The 21,781-nt window shown below is 43.5% G+C and overlaps 2 long non-coding RNA genes across 4 annotated transcripts in view; one reads left to right on the top strand and one right to left on the bottom strand.

Annotated features, from left to right (window-relative positions):
* The window catches only part of LOC102964948, an 81,490-nt gene that overhangs the window by 5,948 nt on the left and 53,761 nt on the right, over nt 1-21,781 (top strand). For all 3 annotated transcript variants that reach the window (XR_006212983.1, XR_006212982.1, XR_006212984.1), the window contains exon 3: nt 20,253-20,368. This is a non-coding gene — a long non-coding RNA (uncharacterized LOC102964948). The remainder of the gene's footprint in view (nt 1-20,252; nt 20,369-21,781) is intronic.
* Nucleotides 18,587-20,288, bottom strand: LOC107179686. The gene is made up of 2 exons (XR_001510359.2): nt 20,211-20,288; nt 18,587-19,118 (listed from the first exon to the last, which is right to left on the bottom strand). It is a non-coding gene; the product is annotated as an uncharacterized LOC107179686 (long non-coding RNA).

Here is a 21,781-nt window from a genome sequence, read left to right as displayed (position 1 = left end):
TTTGTGTAGCAGTTGAGAGTGAGAGACAGAGACATCTGCCTCTTGAATTTGTCTCAAATAAGGTAACAGAGTTGCAGTTAGACAATATCGCTGCTAATCAGACTTACCTTGAGCCTTGAGTGGGGGGAGGGGTAGCTGGAAACAAAGCCAGAACTTTAGGCCTTTGAAGCAGGAACCTGGTGGCAGCCAAACACAGTTTTTTATCCAATGAAATGAAGGTGGGGAGGGGCAGATCTGTTTGAAAATGATGAGAAGAATAAAAGAAAAAAGTCCCGCAAGCAGGTGGCTGAAGCTAGTTGTGGAGGAACACCAGAATGCTGTGCGATGCTGTTCTTCCTGGTGACTCAAGGAGTCTGAGTGGCCTGTAGGTGTCTCTGCATCTTGGATTTTCAACTGCAGAATGTATTTGTTTTAAAAGAGCAAGAATTAGGACAAACCCGGCATTTTAGGAACCACTGGTGGAGGGGAGGGAGCATGGGAGGGTTTCCCCACATCGATGAGTGGTTTTCTGGACACCAGCTGGGGGTCCCACAATTCGGCTCAATTCTGATGCTACCCCGAGATAGCGACAGCGTCCTTGGGCGAAGAGCTCGGTCCTACAAAGTGCTGCTGCCATGGCACGCCATCCCTGGCCACGGACACGCGTCCCGAGCCTAGACTTGCATCCTCTGCTTCTGCCTGACACAGGGAGACTAGAGGGACTCCATGAAAAGCCGCTTTTTTTTTGCTCCTTTTCCCTGCTCCTACTCTTTTTTTTTAAGTTTATTTATTTTTGAGAGAGAGAGAGAGAGAGCAGGGAAGGGGCAGAGAGAAGAAGAGAGAGCATCTCAGGCAGGCTCCACACCATTAGCACGGAGCCCAATGCAGGGCTCAAACCCACGAGCTATGAGATCGGCCCCTGAGCCAAAACCAAGAGTTAGACACTTAACTGACCGAGCCACCCAGGTGCCCCTTCCTGCTTCTATTCCTGCTAGGACCTACACCCCCACCTTATGCACACCTTACAGGGCACATAATGTCCTCCTTGTCCAGGTCGAGGAGTTAATGATGTCTTCCAGCATAATAGGTAACATCTTGACCAGGCAGGGTCCCCATGAACTTCCCAAGACAACCGACTCACCAAGAGCTCTGGATCCAGGGTACAGGTGGCTTATGGCGGACACCTGAGCACTCATCTTTGTTCCCGAATGCCTGAGAAGACGTGTGCACCAGACAGATCACAGGCAAAAGGGAGACCCGCTCTCCTTTCCTTTCTGACCCTCCCAGACACTCTGTGTCTCCACTCTCTCTACCTCCAGTAAACTCCGCTCTTACTTCCTATCGGCTCACGTTTGATTTCTATCCCGCCCAAAGCCAACGTCCTACGGGACCTCCTCTGGGTCCTTGGACCCAGACAACCTGCCTCACAACCACGCGGCTACAGATTGGAGGTTCCAGCGACCCCTCCTTGGCAATTCAATTCAGATGCCAGTTGCAAGCCTACCCTGTCATCTGTACTTCCGACCAACTGGCCATAAGTCAGAAGTTTCCACAAACCCCTCCTTTAGTTTCATTTGCTAGAGACGCTCACGGAACTGAGAGGAGCGTTTTCCGTACGGCTCACTGGTTTACCATAAACGGGTGTAACTCAGGAACAGCCAGATGGACGGGATGCATAAGGCGAAGTGTGGAGAAAGGGCTCAGAGTTTGCATGCCCTCGCCAGGCACGCTACTTTCTTCACACCTGCTCGTCTTCCCCAACCCAGAAGCTCTCCAGACCGTGCCCTTTGGGGTTCGTATGGAAGCTTCATTGCACAGGTATGGTGGATTAATTTATTGGCCACCTGCAATTGAACTCAGTCTCCAGCCTCTCTGCCTTCCCTGGTGGGGGTAGGGGGGCAAGGTCTGAAAGTCCCAATCCTGTATTTACGTGGCTGGTCCTCCTGGCCACCAGTCCCCACCCTTGGGTTTCCCTGGGGCTTTCCAAAAGTCACCTTCCTGAGGCGCCTGGGTGGCTCAGTAGGCTGAACATCCAGCTCTTAGTTTTGGCTCGGGTCTGATTTCATGATTCCTGGGATCGAGCCCCGCGTTGTGTTCCATGCTGCCTGTCAGGAGCCTTCTTGGAATTCTCTCTCCCTCTCTCTCTGCTTCCTCCCCACTTGTGTGCTCGCTCACACATGCACGTTCTCTCTCCCGCTCTCTCTCAAGAAATAAACTTAAAAAAACCCACAAAAGTCACCTTGTGAACAGAACAAAATACATCTTTATCACACTCATCACAGGAAATTCCAAAGATTCTAGTAGCCGTGAACTAGGAACCACAGACACCCACCAAATACAATATATTGGTCATGTGAATGGCCAGATACGTATTTCCTGTGAATCACAGTCTCACACCTGGAGACACGAATTCCCTGTATTTTTGGCTAGTGCACGATTCAAACTACCCTGCTGCATCCAAAATGTGCACAGAAGCTAGTACAGTGGTGCTGGGAGCATCAGAGAGAACATACATATCCTACCTTGGAGGTACCTAATGTGAGATCAGGAAATGCTCAGGGCTCAAAGAGTTAAGCTATAAAATCAGAGCACCAGATTTGCTCAATGCTAAGATGTATGCTTTTTGCTTTTGAGTGTTTCTGGAATAAGGATCCTTTGATGTCAGCTGAAACTGGCCAGCCTTGGGAGGAGCGGTGTAAGTTTCTTCCTGAAACAAGTTGATCCCAATGGACTGTTCCGGCATTGCTCTCCTTAATAGGACCACATGTGGTGGAATTTTAATGTGAATGTGCATTCCTGGTTGTTGCTTAAATGAGCTCAAAAGGACCAGGCTAGAATGCAGCATTAAAACAGAAGCTATCAGGGTTGCTCAGTTGGCTAAGCGTCTGACTCTTGGTTTCAGCTCAGGTCGTGATCTTACGGTTCATGAGTTGGAGCCCCTCATGAGGCTCTGTGATGACAGTGTGAAGCCTGCTTGGGATTCTTTCTGTCTCCCTTTCTCTCTGCCCCTCCCGTGCATTCTCTCTCTCTCAAAATAAATAAATAAACTTTAAATAAATGAAACAGAAGTTACCACGTGCGCAGGTAATAAAACTAAAAACAGTAGAAATGGCCAATCTCCGCATGTAGATCACACATCTGTCTAGAATATTGATAACAACAACAACGAGAATTTGCAAAGCTAGGAGAATTGCTGTGACTAAATCATGCAGCAAGCCATCATTCATCATCCACAGTTCCATCTGTAAATGCTTCTGACTGGTTCTAAGAGAAACTTTTACTTTCAGCAAGAGTACATTTAAGTGAAAAAATATGTGACACACACACACACAAACATGACACTATGAACTTAAATAACGAATGTAGCTAAAACTCTTGTATACTTGGATTAGCCTCCAAACAATGCTATCAAAGCAACAGTTGCAATAGAGGCCAAGATGAAGTTCATGAAAAAGCAGCATGTCTGCATGATTATACGCAGAGCTGTTGAGAGACACATGTGATTCAGAAGAACCTTTGGGTGCTGAATGTGAAGCAGGCTTAAAGTCAAACTTAGATTGTGAAATTAATGTGAAATACGCTATAATTATATAGGTCAATATATGTTCTGTTGATTGATTTTTAAAATACAGTTACATTCATTGAGTTTCTTGTTTTTCCCCAAAACACTATGATTAAATCCATAGCTTATCTTGCAATTGATGGCATTTTACAATGGAAGAAATGCAATGCATGAACTTATATTGGTAAAGTATATTAAAGACAAAAGTTTGGGGCGCCTGGGTAGCTCAGTCAGTTAAGCATCTGACTTTGGCTCAGGTCATGATCTCACAGTTCGTGGGTTTGACCCCCACGTTGGGCTCTCTGCTGTCAGCATGGAGGCCGCTTCAGATCCTCTGTCCCCCTGTCTCTGCCCCTTCCCCTGCTCATGCTCTTTCTCTCAAAAATAAATAAACATTAAAAAAAAAAACAACCAGTTTTATTGGGCCAGGATGCCTGGCTGGCTCAGTGGATAGAGCATGTGACTCTTGATCCCAGGGTCATGAGTTCAAGCCCCATATTGAGTGTAGAGTCTACTTTAAAAAAAAAAAAAGTTTTATTGGGCCAAATATAGGAAAAGCAAATTTACCTATGACCTAATTGATGCAATTGTTGATCTTAGAACTGTTGTTTAAGTACCTGCTCTATACAAGGTAATTTTCTAGATTAAAAAAAAAATGTATCTAAACAAATCTGATTTGCAAGTATCAAAATCACTTTAATCTAGTTTAAACACACACACACAAAGAGGGAATTTATTATAAGAATACAAAGGCAGGATGCAGCAAGCTCAAAATGACTTGGAATTAAAAGGAAAGTCATCAGGGGGCACCTGGGTGGCTCAGTCGGTTAAACGTCTGACTTCGGCTCAGGTCATGATCTCAGGGTTAGTGGGCTCGAGCCCCGCATCGGGCTCTGTGCTGGCAGCATGGAGCCTGCTTGGCATTCTCTCTGTCTCTCTCTGTCTCTCTCTCTCTCTGCCCCTCAAAATAAAGAAATAAATTTTAAAAGGAAGGTCATGAGGAACATTGGAAGTCATGTACCTTCCTCACGGCTCTTGCCTCTCCCTCTGCAGAAGGATTATTTTGCTATGCGGTTCACGTGACTACAGGTGGTCATTCCACAGCTCTCAGATTTTATTATCTGCTGTACTCAAAATACCAGCCACCCGCGTTGAACTCTTCTCTGTTCATTCTAGCCCCACATTCCCAGGAAAATACACGGTGTGGTTTGAGTCAGATACACGTCTTGTTTCAATCAGCTGAGGTATGCAGATGGCCCAGCAGTTATTCTTGCTATAATAGTTCTACAAACACACCGCCCCAAACCTCAGGGCCTTAAAACAACCACCATGCTTAGTTCTCATGAGTTCACGTGTCCCCTGGATGGCGGCACTGATCTGGACCAAGCTTGACTGAATTTGGCTGGGTAACAGCCCTGTGGACAGTATACATCTCACATCTGAGGACCACGCCTGTGGGTGAAAGGCACAGTGAAGGTGATTGTTGTGAGCTGGGCCTCTCAGTCTTGCTAATCTAACACCATCTGTCACTGAATTCCCGCAGTCCCCCTGTGAGATGGGTGTCATTTGTCTACTTGTTACAGATGAGGAAACTGAGGCAGGGAGCTTCAGGGCCAGGATGCTGTATCAGTTCTACCTGACCACACGACCGGTAGTCATTCCGTCAGATTCAGTTACAAGAGAATTTTTAGCCAACAGAGGAAACTATCAGCAATATCATGTAGAAAGAGGAGAACCAAAGAGGCATTTTTGGTGGATTCATATAAAATGGTCTTGGGGCGCCTGGGTGGCTCAGTCGGTTAAGCGGCCGACTTCGACTCAGGTCACGATCTCGTGGTCCGTGAGATCGAGCCCCGCGTCGGGCTCTGTGCTGACAGCTCAGAGCCCGGAGCCTGTTTCAGATTCTGTGTCTCCCTCTCTCTGACCATCCCCTGTTCATGCTCTGTCTCTCTGTCTCAAAAATAAATAAACGTTAAAAAAAAAAAATGGTCTTAAGGAAGGGGAACCAGACTCAAAACTCAAAGATTCAAACACTCTTTGTGTATCCTTTTGCAGAGATGAGGCATTGCTCCCACCTGTCCATTCCCTCCCTTCCCCCAACCGTTAGGGACTTTTTCCAAATAACTCACCATGCTGTATGACTTATTTCACATGTTTAATGAGTTAAACATTTGAAGCATATATCAATTCTCTTGGCCCCAGTCCTGAGGTTTACTAAGCTACCTTGGTTTGGTTTCTCATCTATATTTGATACAAGAAACATTGCAACCTCCTGCCCTTCCTGATAGTTGTATTTCTCACCTGTGGACATTTGATTTATATACTTCCATCTCTCATGATTTTAATTAGAGTAGATATATTGGTCAGGGCACACCAAGTCATGCCACATCACTGCTTTATTTTTGGATAAATTAGAATCTTACATTACATTATCTCATCTGCGCTCCCCTCTCCCCCCACCCCCCACCCCCGGCCACTGCTAACTGAACAAGACTTTAGCTTCTTCATTCTTGCATGTGTTCATTCATTTTAAAAAAATGTATTGAGTATTTGCTATATGCCAGGTATCCAACACGTGCTGGGATAGACACAGCCAACTATCACCAGTTCACGGTGATTGCAGCATAGTAAGGTAGACAGTAAGAAAGTACGTGAACAAATATCTAGTTATGAATTGTGTTAAGTGCTGTAAAGCAAAGGAATAGTGTCCTGTGATAAAAAGAAATGGGAATAGGAAGAAGGAGATCTGCTTATGAGTTAGAAGGGCTGGAGAAGGCCTCTCCGTTGGCTTACCAAAGGCCAGGCCATGGGTGGCTGTGATTCATTGCAGACGCAGGCTATAAAAAGAGGCATTCTTTGTAGAGGACTTGACCACAATGAAAAAAGAAAATATTAAAAGTGCGTTTGCTTTTATTATCACCATGTGCCAGCTATTATAAAAAAGTCAGTGATAAAATGCCCTCTGAAAAAGTTTTTTGTCTAAGGTCTAATCAATTTCTGTGGTTACTGTGAGTTCTAGTAATTTACGTGTAATTGGCACATTTTTATTGCTTACAATAAAACATAGTATTCAATTTGGAATTCTTTAAAGAGCTCCCAATTATAAAAATCAGCCTCCACGCATACGGACACAGCTACACACACACATTCAGAGAGTGGGTTCAGAGCGATTCCAAATTACTCGAGCTAGCTTCTGGTTCAGTTCCCATCGCCAAATCCTGTGTTACGACACATCTCCGCGATTAAATAGTAAAATTGAAATAAATGATAGCGCGTTGACTGTGAACGTTAAGAGGCAAACTTGAGGGTCTTCAATTCTAAGTGACAACTTGTAGCTTTTATTTGTGTCTAAATTTTAAAACAGCAAATTGTGAACTCTGATACATAATATTGTTTGGAAAGGCACATCTCAGTTTATACGTGAACAATTTTACATTTCAGTTTATACATGAACTATTTTACTGATTTTGAATGATATTTTAATTTTAAAGATCTTTTTTAAATTAATTGCTTTATTTTTTTAAAAGGCCTTATCTTAATTTCTTCCTTAGCCCCCAGAGCAGTCATACTGATGTGTTTTTTTTTTTTTTTGATGTTTATTTATTTTTGAAAGAGAGAGGGAGAGTATCAGTGGGGGAAGGCAGAAGGAGAGAGAGACACAGAATCCGAAACAGGCTCCAGGCTCTGAGCGGTCAGCACAAGAGCCCGACGTGGGGCTCGAACCCATTAGCCATGACATTATGACCTGAGCCGAAGTCAGACGCCTAACCGATTGAGCCATCCAGGCGCCCCTTGCTTTATGTTTTTTTAAAGATTTTATTTTTAGGTAATCTCTACACCCAGCATGGAACTCGAACTCACGACCCCGAGATCAAGAGTTGTACCCTCTACCGACTGAGCCAGGCAGGCACCCCTTAAATTAAAAGTTAAGAAAAAAAATCAATCAAGATTATATTTGATTTTATTGATTATTAGATTATTACTAAAAGGGGCACCTGGGTGGCTCAGCGAGTTAAGTGGCCAACTTCAGCTCAGGTCATGAGGAGCCTGCTTCTGTTTCTGTGTCTCCCTCTCTCTCTGCCCCTCACCCATTCGTGCTTTGTCTCTCTCTGCCTTTCAAAAATGAATAAATGGTAAAAAAAATTTTTTTAGATGATTACTAAATGTATTTTTGTCATATAGAGAAAGAGACTGTTAAAAAATGATTGGCTCTCGGTGAAAACACAGACACCACTGGGTCTCTCTGAGATAAGCATCTCTCAAAGAGGAAGGTGAAATTTAGGAGAAGGTAGGGCTTACAGGTCCAGCTTGCCCAACCGTGTGAAGTTTTCCCCTCAAATTGTCAACCTCAGGAATCTGAGATTGGGGTGCCTGGGTGGCTCAGTTGGTTAAGCATCTGAATTTGGCTCAGGTCATGATCTCACAATTTGTGAGCTTGAGCCCCGAGTCGGGCTCTGTGCTGACAGCTCGGAGCCTGGATCCCGTTTTGGATTTTCTGTCTCCTTCTCTCTCTGCCCCTCCCCTGCTCGCTCTCTCTCTCTCTCTCTCAAAAATAAATAAAATAAACATTAAAAAAAATTTGAGATTTGCTTTTTAAAGGAAGATGATGTCTCATTTACAGAAGTCTGTAATGGGGAAAGGAATAGGTCCTTGATTTTGGTGATTAATGATCATCATTAATGGTGAAGAGAGAATTTTTACCTGAGCAGTTTAGAAATGAAGAAAAGGTGAGGTGGAGAGGAAAGAAGCCTGCAGGAGTAGATATTTAGCAGCAAAATGAATAGGAATCTTCTTTCCCCAAGAGGGGATTAGCTGGCCCCAAACCCCCATGATTCACAAGGAATGGCAAATGGAATCCCTCATTTTGCTATTAAGCTTAGTTTGCGACTAACTGTCCAAAACCACAGTGAAGTTTGTACACTTTTAAATGATACCAGAAAAGGCAAGCCTGGGGGGATGCATAAGTATGAGCATAAGGGACCGGGAGATGACTCAGATAAACAAACACAGCATGAAGAATGAGCCATGGAGGAAAAGGAAAGAGAAATGTCATTGATTTTGTTGATATGGTTGTTCATTCACCATGGAGGTAAAGTAATACAATTTTCTATAACTAGACAGGTGCCAGGGTTTACACATTTATTAAGTCAGTTTTAAAATTGCCCAATTTAATTGCAAATCTTTTAAGGATAGTTTCCCCTGTAGTTATTTATTCTAATATTCAGTAAAATTGTTCTTCACATAATCTGACCTTCTTTATTTGTTTTGTAATTGTGCTAACAATGAAATAAAACACATCTTCCCCGTCATATTAAGACATTCTGTTAATAACTTTAGTATAAGCCCACATAAACCAACTACAATTTCCAAATGCTGTTATAATGATGCAGACTAGGAGAAAATAGTTTTTGATCGCATGAACCAAAAATCTTTGTAGGTGCCAATGACTCCAGCTGGAGAGGAAAATACAATCTGTCTAATGGAAAAGATATGTTTTTAAAAGACATACACACCAATCATAGAGAATCTGAAAAACGCAGAAGCTAAATGTATAAAGAAGAAAATACCAGTGATGTCTAATTTATCTCCCTCTGACTCAGAAATAACCTTTTGCTTTAGTATCAGGAGAAGGTCATGCCACGGACTTCAAGGGACTCTAAATGTGCAAAAGACAACAGAACATCAAACGTGTGTTTTCATTAGTATTTGGTTGATATTACGCTTTCTCGACTGTAAGTTCCATGCAGGAAGTAACCATATCTACATTTAATATTGTGAGCATGCCAGGGCTCCTGGGTGGCTCAGTCAGTTAAGCGTCCGCCTTCAGCTCAGGTCACGATCTCTCGGTTTGTGGGTTTGAGCCCCGCGTGGGGCTCTGTGCTGACAGCTCAGAGCCTGGAGCCTGTTTCGGATTCTGTGTCTCCCTCTCTCTCTGCCCCTCCCCCGCTCTTGCTCTCTCTCTCTCTCTCTCTCTCTCGTCTCTCGTCTCTCTCTCAAAAATAAATAACATTAACAAATTTGTTAAAAATATTGCGAACATGCTGGGCACAAGATCAGCATTCAGTATATAAATGCTGAATGATGAGGTCTGTTTCCTTAGCAATGAGGCATTTAGGTTCTCGTGACCTTCGTGCTTTATACCCTCCGGATGTGATGTCTCTTCTCTTGCCCAGTTCTCATTATGTCAAGGCCCATCATCATTTTGGCCATCTTCCTCTCCTTCCTCTGTCTTTTCCTTTTCCTCCTCTTCTTGCCCCTCTTCCTTGTCCTCCTTCTCTTCTTGTTGTTCTACATCTTGTGATATCTCTCTTAGAGCACAGTGCCCCCAACTTGCTCCCAGTGTTGCCCTGGATGTGACAGTCATCAAAGGTGACACTGATTTACTCCTGTGCAAGGAACCAGACACAATACTCAGGATATTGCCTACATTCTTGTTTTTAGGCTGCCCTGCAACCCTGGGATGTGCATACTAACATTTTGTCTTTTTTTTTTTTTTACGTTTATTTATTTATTTTGAAAGAGAGAGAGTGAGAGCATGAGTGGGGGAGGGGGAGGGGCAGAGAGAGAGAGGAAGAGAGAGCATCCCAAGCAGGCTCCGTGCTGTCAGCAAGGAAGCTGAGGCAGTACTGGATCCCATGAACCGTGAGATCCTGACCTGAGCCGAAATCAAGAGTTGGACACTTAACCAACTGAGCCACCCAGGTGCGCCCATAACATTTTGTGTTTTTATTTTTATTTACTCACTTGCTTATTTACTTATTTATTTTACAGTTTATTATTTATTTTGAGAGAGAGCGAGCGTGTGTGTGAACGGGGGAGGGGCAGAGAGAGAGGGGGAGAGAATCCCAAGCAGGCTCCACGCCATCAGCGCAGAGCACGAGGCGGTCGCCTGCAACAGACTTTGTGGTCTGGCTGTCACTCAGTACATCTTTCCACAGTATTTTCTCCAAAAACGGATGGTCTGCTGATTCTTGCCATGAGGCTTTCAAAAATGGATAGGGAGGGACGCCTGGGTGGCTCTGTCGGTTAAGCGTCCGACTTCGGCTCAGGTCACGATCTCGCGGTCCGTGAGTTCGAGCCCCGCGTCGGGCTCTGTGCCGACAGCTCAGAGCCTGGAGCCTGTTTCAGATTCTGTGTCTCCCTCTCTCTCTGCTCCTCCCCCGTTTATGCTCTGTCTCTCTCTGTCTCAAAAATAAATAAACGTTAAAAACATTTAAAAATGGATGGGGAAAAGAATGGGAAAGTGATGCCGTGAACCTGTGCTTCCTGAGCCTCTGTGTCGGGGACTAATCACGCTGGGAAGGTCCAGATTAACTAAGGAAACCAGTTCTAAGTTTCCAAAATTCAATTTAAATTGCAACTAAAAGGCATTTACACATCCTGGAGAAAGCAGAAAGGCAGCATCTGGACTGCTTTTGCTGTGGAGGCTGCGAGTCAGTATTATGTCAGGGGTGTGGGAAAGTCAAGGCTCAGGAGACACCCCGCATCTGTGGAAACATAATCCAACAATTGTTACACGCACAGGCTGACGCGCCACAGAAATGAAACAATGGGTCCCTGCAGATAGCATTTTTTGCGCCTAATCATTTGGTTTCAGTCTTGACAATGTTCTGTGGATGCTTGTGGAAGAGGTCCCTCTGGTCAACAAATAGAAGGCTTTTAATTATACCATTAAAATGGGGGGAAAGTAGGCACAGAACCCGACATGGTGTTACCTGACGTGAACAGAAGCATGAAATGGTTTTGAATAAATGAAGAAGTCTGGGTACTTCCTGCATGTACTTTCCCATGTATTGGCTTTCAACTGTAGGGAAATAATCTGTGGAGTGTGTAAACAGGAGAAAATGCTTTTTAGAAGCAGTTGTTAGACAAAAACATTCAGTTCATTTCGACTGACATGCATTGCATCCAATTTGTTGTTTTTACTCGATTGAAACTGCAATCTGTCCAAAAAGCGATTTAAGGGAAATATGTATCAGTAACTCCCTCTGTGCACAAAGTTAACACCCGTTTCAAGACGTGGGTTCAGAGATGGAACAGACCCCTATCTCTGAAGATACTCATCACACAGAAGAAGAGGTTGTATGTATCAGTCAGTCAGCTCTTAGTTGCAAGAACAAGTCGTTTGTTTGGTAATCTCTTGTTGTAGAATAACTCCCTTGGGGCGCCTGGGTGGCTCAGTCGGTTAAGCGGCCGACTTCGGCTCAGGTCATGATCTCGTGGTCCGTGAGTTCGGGCCCCGCGTCGGGCTCTGTGCTGACAGCTCAGAGCCTGGAGCCTGTTTCAGATTCTGTGTCTCCCTCTCTCTGACCCTCCCCCGTTCATGCTCTGTCTCTCTCTGTCTCAAAAATAAGTAAACGTTAAAAAAAATTAAAAAAAAAATCTATTAAAGAATAACTCCCTTAAAATTTAGCGGCTTAAAACGATAATTTGTCGTTACTGCTCATGGTTCTACGATTGACTGGTCCAGCTAGGGGGCCTGGCCTGGTCTCTCGTGTAATTACGGTCAGATATTGGCCGGGGCTACAGTCGTCTGAGGGCTTACTGGGCCTGACATCCAGGCTGGCTCATTCCCACGGTGGGCAGCTGGCTGTCATCTGGGACCTCAGCCGGGCTGACAGAGCGCCTCCTCCTGGGAAATACAATTAAAAACAAAACCTTCGAACCCAGAAAACCTCTCTGCAGAGGTAGCAGGATAAGAAAACAGTCTTGTTATCGAATAAGCTCCAAGGCAGAACGTGCTGCACGTCGACGCATTCTGCCAAGTGATCGCGAGCAGGGGTCTCACCCTCTTACACGGCCAAGCAGATGCCACCTGTTACTTGCCTGTTCTCCAGATAAACGACAACGACCAGTCCCCAGGTCAGGGGACTTGATGGCACCATTTGGCACACATACTTCATGCTGACTTTACGAGGTAATTGGGGCGACCCTCTGCGTTAGCTAATTGGTTTTTTCCAGAGGAATAACAAACTTCTGATATCTTTATGACAGGAGATTATTTTACAACTTGGAAAAAGGCACCCACTCAAGTTAGGTTCCCACCCTCTGAGAGAAATAGAGAGAGGGAGACAGAAGGGGCTGGGGTGGGACCCGGAACAGGGGTATCCCCCTTCCTGTTTACACTACAAAGAAAGGGCTCCCAGGTCTTTGAGAAAGACTGTTCTAGGTCATAAAGCTGACAAAAGACCTCTCTAGTTTTCGAAAGGGTTTATGTACACTTCAAAGAGTGGAGCATGTACTTACCTTTCCAAGTTTTTTTTTTTTTTCTTTAAAAAAAAAACCTTTTTTTTTTTAAATGTTTATTTATTTTTGAGAGACAGAGAGAGACCAAGAATCCAAAACAGGCTTCAGGCTCGGAGTTGTCAGCACAGAGCCCCATGCGGGGCTTGAACCCACAAGCCATGAGATCGTGACCTGACCCCAAGTCAGATACGTAAGGGACTGAGCCACCCAGGCCTCCTGCCAACCTCTGTATTGCTGAATTTCTGCTACTTTACTCTCAAGTTTCTCTGGAAAAATAAATTCCATGTGCCGGTAGCCTCCTTCTATTACTCACTTTTTCTTATTTGTTTGTTTGTTTGTTTGTTTTGTTAGGCTCCATGCCCTAACCTTGGCTTGAACCCATGACCCTGAGGCCAAGACCTGAGTTGAGATCAAAAATCAGACATTTAGCCAACTGACCCATCCAGATTTTTTTTGAACTTTTTAAATTTATTTTTGAGAGAGAGAGAGAGAGAGAGAGAGAGAGAATGAATACGAGCAGGGGAGGGGCAAAGAGAGAGGGAGACAGAATCCACAAAGCAGGCTCCAGGCTCTGAGCTGTCAGGACAGAGCCAGATGTGGGACTCGAACCCGTGAACCACGAGATAAATGACCTGAGCTGAAGTCAGACGCTTAACCAACTCAGCCACCCAGGCCCCCTCCCCCCCCCCCCCCCCCCCCCCCCCCCCCCCCCCCCCCCCCCCCCGCCACTTCTCACTTTTGAATAGACATCTTGTTCTGGAGCATCTGATTGGTGGTGCGTAAGTCACGTGGCTGAGTCTAGCTGTAAAGGAGACTGTGAAAATGAGGTCCTGCCTTCTTTCTCGGGATGTTTCTCGGGATGCTGGAACGCATAAGGGGTTTACCTGTGTCGGATTACCCCAGTCAGATTTCTAGAGGTCTGCACCTTCTATCGTCCTCTGCCTCCACATCCAGTCTCACGATCAAGCCATATCGATTTTATTGAAAATAACCATCTTTGTTATGCCAATGGCGAAACTCTTTATGCACGCATGGATGAAACTTGTCTACTGAGTAGAATGGTAGGATTTGCTTTTAAATTTGCTAATTTATCCTATCATTTTAAAAACAAAGAGTAGAAATAACTCCTTGCCGTTTGGTGGGTCCATCCTATTTGTTGAACTTGAGAGAACTTTCCTTTGCCTCGGTATCCCCACTGGTTGAAAAAAGGATGTGGACTGTGTGTCCTCTCAGCTTCTTCCCCACTGCATCAATGAATAGATTTTTTTTTTTTAAACACTAGAAAAGATGGGGAAAAAACAGGAAATCTGTGCCCGAGTCCTTATAGATTAGACAGTCATGAGCTCTGGAATGCAGGGATCTGGTGTATTAGTCAAGCACCAATCCCCTTTTCACAGAGATTGGAACTGGACGCACTTCAACCCTGCCAGCTGAGGCCATGGCTTTTTTGTGCCTTGCAGTAAATCAGTATTGTCAGGATTTCTGATTATCATAACCTCCCAAAATAGAAGCTCATTATTCTCTTCCCATTCCAGGCTCAACAGAATTGTGCCTGATTAAAACTTTACAGGGAATACAGGGAGCCTTTGGCAATTTTTCTCTCCCCCTGCCGTTTACTATGTTTGTCTTTTAAAAAATTTTTGTATGCGTTAGAACTATTTTGTTTCTGCATTCCTTAAGAGGCGGCTTGCATATGTTACGAGAGATGGTTGCAGTATTAAGGTGTTGAAAATCCTTGATGGCCCTGGTGTGCTATAGGAAGTTAACACAGTGTCTTACAATGATTCACTGAGAGCTGTTGAACTCCATGGAAACTTCTTTGTAGAAGAACAAAAGCCTAAGGGCATCTTTGTGGTCAATATGTTCTCACCTTCAAGTGAATGAGAAGAAGGAATGAACCCACAATAATGAGAGTACAGCCTCACGGCATTTTTACTCTGAATGATATTTCAGAGGATACTCTGGAAGATCTCTCTCCACACCATGCACAAAGATATTTTTAGACTGTCTATGTGTCTGTAATCTTGCTACAATATTGCTGCACCATGAACAACAACCATGAAATCTGACCGTGTTTTCACAATGGAAATCTCGAAGAACTTCGTAAAAGCATAAGAAGCGTTTGCTAAGGATGTTGGGATTCAGGAATACTTAAAAAAATTTTTTCTTCTGTTCTCTAGAGGGAGACTTGGTGGTAGGTGATGTGAAATGTTGGGGTCTGGGAGCGAACAGTCAGGAAGGAATTCTTGAGGGGTGCCCGGGTGGCTCAGTCAGTTAAGTATCTGACCCCTGATTTTGGTTCAGGTCAAGGTACCAGGGTTTGTGCCTTTGAGCCCCACCTCAAGGGAGGATTCTGCCCCTTCCCTGCTCTTTCTTCCTCCGGCTCAAAATAAATAAAACTTAAAAAAAAAGAAAGAATTCTTGAGATGTCTTCCGTGCAAACAAGGTGGTTTTATTAAAGCACGGGGACAGGACCCGTGGGCAGAAAGAGCTACACTGGGATTGTGAGAAGTGACTGATTATATACTTTCAAGCTGGGAGGGGGTTAGAGATAGAATAAGTCTCTAAGGAATTTGTAAGCAAGGTTTCCAGGCCCTTGAGTGGCTTGCTGCTATTGGGACAAGGTCATTGACTACTGTCTCAGTCATGAGACCCTTCAGATATGTATCAGTGGGGCCATATGTTTGCAGGATAATCGTTAACGTACATCTCGGGGCATAGGCAGAGATAAAGGCAAGTCCGAAGGGATTTTTATATGCTGAAGAAGACTTACTGGATCCTGGAGGTCAGGTTTATGTCAAGCTAAGGTTGCCTTTGCTGCTAGCAAAGTCTTCACATTGAGGCAGCTGAGTTCTTGGAGGAAGGTCACTTGGTCTGTCTCAAGTATTTGTCAATGGGATGTAAGTTACAAAGAAGTTTAATATTTGTATTTTTTTAAGTTTATTTATTTATTAGAGAGAGAGAGAGAGAGAGAGAGAGAGAGAGAATGAGCTGGGGAGGGGCAGAAAGAGAGGGAGAAGAGAATCCCAAGCAGGTTCCACACTTTTCAGTGCAGAGCCTGTCTTAGGGCCCCATCTCACGAACCGTGAGATCGTGACCTGAGCCGAAATCAAGAGTCGATGCCCAACCGACTGAGCCACCCGGGCGCTCCAGAAAGTTTAATATTTTTCTGTATTTCTGTTGCCTTTGTTCTCCACATCAGTGGGGATGAAACTGGGGACAAGAGTCCACATCACCCAGAAGCAGAAGTCACGTAATTTTCCAGAAAAGCAAAAGTTCCGGATTTCTTTTAGCGTTTATTTATTTTTGAGAGAGAGAGAGAGAGAGAGAGAGAGAGAGAGAGAGAGCGCGCGAGCGCCTGAGCAGGGAAAGGGCAGAGAGAAAGGGGGCTAGAGGATCCGACGTGGGCCCCAAGCTGGGACAGCAGCGAGCCCGACGTGGGGATCAGACTCATGAACCGTGAGATCATGACCTGAGCTGAAGTTGGATTCTCAACTGACTGCACCACCCATGTGCCCCTGTTCAGGATTTTAATAGATGTCCAGTAACCTAGTAATTTTTCAAAAAAGCGTATTAGCTGAGCCTCACGGGTGGCTCCCTCTGCTTCAGGCTGGTCAAATCTTTTCACAAAAGCATATTCTCCTTTTACATTTCTCTTTTGACAAGTATTTACTGAACACCAGTTATGTTCCAGATACTGATCTAGGTACTAGAGGAACAGCAGTGAAAAAACAACCAGATGTGCTCTCTGCCCTCAAGGAGCTCATAGTCTAGCAGATGAGAAAGATAGTGAATAATTAAGCATTTAATAAATATGACCATTTCAGATACTGAGGAGTGCTATGGCAAAATAATAATAATAATTATTATTATATATAATATACATTTATATATTTTTATAATATATATAATATACATTTGTATATTTTTATATTTTATATTTTAAAATATGTATATATTTTATATATACATATATATACATATATATACATATATATTATATATATACATATATAAAATATGTATATATTAAAATATATATATATTTAAAATAAAATATGTATATATTTTATATTTTATAATATATATAATATACATTTGTATATATATACATATATATAATATACATATAATATATATATTATACAATGTATAAATATAATAATTTATATTATATATAATGTATATTATATATATTATAAAAATATAATAATATTATATATAATATATAATAAAAATATATAATAATTATATAATAATAATTATTATTATTATTTTGAAAATTTAAAAAAGAGGGGCACCTGGATGGCTCAGTAGGTTAAACATCTGACTTTGGCTCAGGTCATGATCTCACAGTCCGTGAGTTTGAGCCCCGCGTCGGGCTCTGCGCTGACAGCTCAGAGCCTGGGGCCTGCTTCAGATTCTGTGTCTCCCTCTCTCTCCGCCCCACCCTTGCTCGCACTCAGTCTCTTTCTGTCTCAAAAATAAGTAAACATTAAAACAATATTTTTAATTAAAAAAAAGAAAGAAAAGAAAAAAGAAAGAAGTACTTCCCTAACATTGTGTCCTTATTTCCAAAGGAAGGATTTTACTGTCTACTAAGTAAGAAATGGATGAAAAGACCCTGACCGTAATAAAAGAATAAACACACACACACACACACACACACACACACACACACACACACTTTGTAATAATCCTATTACCTCAGCATGAGATGGAAGCAAAGCATGGACACAGATATCCAATTTGTGCAATCCAGTTTTGTGCAAATAGCTGTAATTTATCAAGGTTCTGCTACAAAGGCAGTAAAAATAAAAGCACCAGAAGTGGCTGTTGACCCATGAGAACACCCTACTCATCGCATGCTTCACTCACAAGGGGACACTGGAGACACTAGCCAGCCCCTCCATCACAGGCCCAAGAAATTCACTGCTGCCCTGGACGGTCCCCAACTACACACACACGGGGATATTTATTGCCCATTTACTCCTAAGCGCCAGGCACCATGGTCGGCATTTAATGTGCACTCTTTCAGTTAATCCTTGCAGAACCCCCCGAGGCAGGGAACATAACCCCCCCTTTTGCAGATAAGGACCTTGAAGCCCAAAGCCTGACAATTGACCTCACACATGGATAACGAGTGACAAGTGTGAGACCAGTCTGTCTAACTCCAAAGCCAACTGCTTTGTCCAGGCTGAGGGCACGAGAAGGCTAAAAACCTCCAGAGCAGGGGGTCTGGGACTCTCGCAAGGTGAATTAGCGGTCTACCAATGCAATAAGTCTTTAGCCTACTGTCTTCCTTACTGTAGCTTCGATGGTGACCAGTGGGTCTAGCAGCATTTTAAAAGGTGCAGTAAGTAGGCACTTAGAATGATCTGAATCCCTCTAGCCTTTTGGGATTAAAACTACATCCAGGAAGGTGATGAAGTTTCGGAGGGAGGGTGGGGGTCAGGAGCCGATGGCCAAAAAGGAGTTCCTAAGAGGTCTTTAGTGCAAAAGATGATTTATTAGAGCCCGGGGACAGGACCTGTGGGCAGAAGGAGCTGCACTGGGGTGGTGAGGGGTGACTGGTTAAATACTGTGGAGTTGGGGGAGGGAAAGGCAAAAGGGAGGTTTCCAAAGAGAAACCTCGTGTGCTGAAGAGAACTCCTGAGATACTGGAGGCCCAGCTATTGTCAAGCTAAGGTGGTTTTTTTCCCCCTAGCAGAGCATTAACATGAAGACAGTAGGGAGTTGCTGGAGAAATGTTCTACTCCACCAGCCTCAAGCATCTGTCCGGTGGGCTCCAGTTTACAAAGGAATTTAATTTCATTTACATTTTCTTCTTGTCTTCTTTCCCCCCATCACTGGACGGGAGGGTGATGTTAGGGTTCCAGGAAACTGTGACTATAGGTTTCTGGAGATTGCCTGTTTTGTTTTGTTTTTTGTTGTTTTTGTTTTTGTTTTTGTTTTTTGTAAATCATTAAGTTGCAGACTGATTGAGACTCATCCTGCAGGACTGTGATCTCTATCAGTTAACCACTTGTTTTTTCCCTTTCCTTTGTTCTTGGGTAGCCAGGAGAGCCTGAAGAATGTCACAGGTATCCCACCTGGTGTGTGGGGGTGTGTGCGGCGTGACAGCTTGTGCTTTGTCCTCAGCTTGCCTTTGATGCCCTCATCGATAAGCTTCTTTCATTCATATTTTTAAAAACCTCATATATTGGGGCATCTGGGTGGCCCAGTTGGTTAAGCTTCTGACCCGTGGTGTCAGCTCAGTTCTCGTCGCAGGGTCTTGATCGCAGGATTGTGAGTTCAAGCCCAGTGTTGGGCTCCATGCTGGGTCTGAAGCCTAATTAAAAAATAAAGAAAAACTGAAAAACTAACAGCCTCGTGTATTATGAACAGCTTACTAAGACAATAAATATTTGTATACCAGAATTAACATCCATAAACAGAGTTGCAGTTCAAAAGTAGTCACGTGTTTATTTGCTTATGAATTATCAAATTGCTTTTTGGAAAGCTGGTACTAATTTATTCTCCCATGGACTGTGTGACAATCCAGTTTCCCTGTATTTTCACCAACACTACATTATCTTTTATTTTGCTGTTTTATTGACCCCAAATATTTTATTATGGTTCTGATTTGCACTTGTTGCTTGAGAGGATTATCATTGTTTTTTTCCCATCTTCACATGTGTTAACCTGTGCATATCTTTTATTCAGAATCTCTTTTGAAGAGTTTATCTATTTGTAAAACCCTCCATTTTGTCTTCTTGTATTTATCTTTTATAAAGCTTTCTTTAAAAAATATTTTTTTGATGTTTATTTTTGAGAGGGAGAGACAAAACATGAGCTAGGAGGGGCAAAGAGAGAGAGGGAGACACAGAATCTGACGTGGGCTCCAGGCTCTGAGCTGTCAGCACAGAGCCCAATGCAGGGCTTGAACTCATGAAATGCGAGTTCATGGCCTGAGCTGAAGTTGGACGCGCTTAACCGACTGAGCCACCCAGACGCCCCTGTTTCTTTCTCTTTCTTTCTTTTTTAAAGTTTATTTATGTATCTTAGAGAGAGCAAGCAGCGGAGGGGCAGAGAGAGAGAGACGGAGAAAGAGAATCCCAAGCAGGCTCCACACTGTCAGCACAGAGCCGGATGTGTGGCTCGAACCCACAAATCATGAGATCAGGACCTGAGCCGAAATCAAGAACCAGACGCTTAACTGACTGAGCCACCCAGGCACCCCAACACTCTGTTTCTGAAATACAGGATATTTCTAGTGTGCGAGCCCAAAGGAGCATTTATCTCACGCTGGAGAAAGAGGTGGAATCAGTTGCTGCATAAAATAAAGCTCATGGTAGGGCACAGACAGGCTGCTGGTGTGTGGATGTGTGGCCTAAAACTGTGAGCTCAGCGGCCACAGAGCTGGTTTCTGAATGGCACGTACCTGGAGGCCATCCTGTGTGAAATTCCACTGTTTTCTTCACAGCGCTTCCTTGGGTCTGGAGTCTCTCTGATCTATTCTGCCTTTACCCTGCTGAGGACAGATCACCTTGAGCAAAGTGCAGCAGGACTGGTTCGATAACTCGAGTCTTTAAAAGGAAGGTAAATGGGAACTTCTTGTCTCATTCTCATACTTTACGGATCTATAAAGGCACAAAAACATGGTTGTGTAATTTTGCCGTTAACACAGATAAGTCATGTTTACACTAAAGACAGGATCAACCGATTGCCATCAGTGCGTCTGAGCTGTTTTCGGAGACCAGTCTGTTCCCATGTTATCATCTAAATGCGACGTCGGGGCAGGGAGAGTTAAATTGGGGAGAACAAAACAGTTTTTGTAGGGTTTTCCGACTACTACAGGGTATCCAGCAGCCACGGCACAATTTCGCTTTTCCCACCAATCTTGACCGTCTCCAGCAGGTGTCTCTTGTGTGCTAACAAAGGCAATCATAAGGTCACATGTGGTCAGCCATGTTTCTTCTGCTTCTGGCTTTGGGCAAAGTCCCCATCTGGGGCTCTCATTTTAACCCCTGAGCCCTAAGGCATAATGAGGTCCACCGTGAACTATCATGAGATCCACCCTGGGACTGGACTGGATGGGGTGAAGGCACATCTTTGTGTTATAGCCATCAGCTCCCAGAGATTGTGCAGTTGGGTTGGAATGCTATAACTTGGCAATAAAAAGGTTACATGGAGCAGAGAAAAGTGTGGGTGCTGGGACACACATGAGGTTGTTAATTTGGTTTATCTTGGGTATGAAGGAAAAGAAGAGAGACAAACCTTGGGGAAGAAATGAAAGTAAAATAAAACAGTACCCCCCCCAAAACAAAAACAAAAACAAAAACACACAACAAATGAGAAAACCAAACAGAAAAACAAAAAACTCTTCCTCCAGACCCCGAGTTGTATATAATGGCATTTATATGAAATTATATTTATTTACATGCACATGCATGTAAAATTAGGAAATAGGTGAGATGGACTGGTCTCAGCTGATTTTTAGCAGTACCCGTGCTTTTTGTGACAAAAGCGCGTGTATTGTAGGAATCTTTTGATAGAAACAAAGACAGAATCCGTGGTTGTGTGTAGATACGTTGTAGGTGTAGATGAAAGCAAGGAGGTAGGTGTGGAAAGATACAAATGTGTATTAGTCTGCAACAGCTGCTATAACAAAGTACCATATACTAAATGGCTTAAGCAACAGAAATTCACTTTCTCACAATTCTGGAAGCTAGAAGTCCAAGACCAAGGTGTTGGCAGGATTCGTTTCTTCTGAGGTCTCTTTCTTTGCCTTGCAGATGGCTGTCTTCTCATATCTTCACATGGTCTTCCCTTTGTGTGTTTGTCCTAATCTCTTCTTATAAAGACACCAATATTATTGGTTTAGGGCCCACCTGTAGTCCTCATTTTGACTTAATTACCTTTTTAAAGATCCTATCTCCAAATAGAGTCACATTCTGTGATATTGGAACTTAAGACTTCAACATAGGAAATTTTGGGGAGACACATTCCAAC

The sequence above is a fragment of the Panthera tigris genome, chromosome F2 (genome assembly GCF_018350195.1).
Source record: "Panthera tigris isolate Pti1 chromosome F2, P.tigris_Pti1_mat1.1, whole genome shotgun sequence".
In the NCBI taxonomy this organism is placed as follows: Eukaryota; Metazoa; Chordata; class Mammalia; order Carnivora; family Felidae; genus Panthera; species Panthera tigris.
Note: the sequence above shows the minus strand (reverse complement) of the source record. Positions and strands in the feature narration are given on the sequence as shown.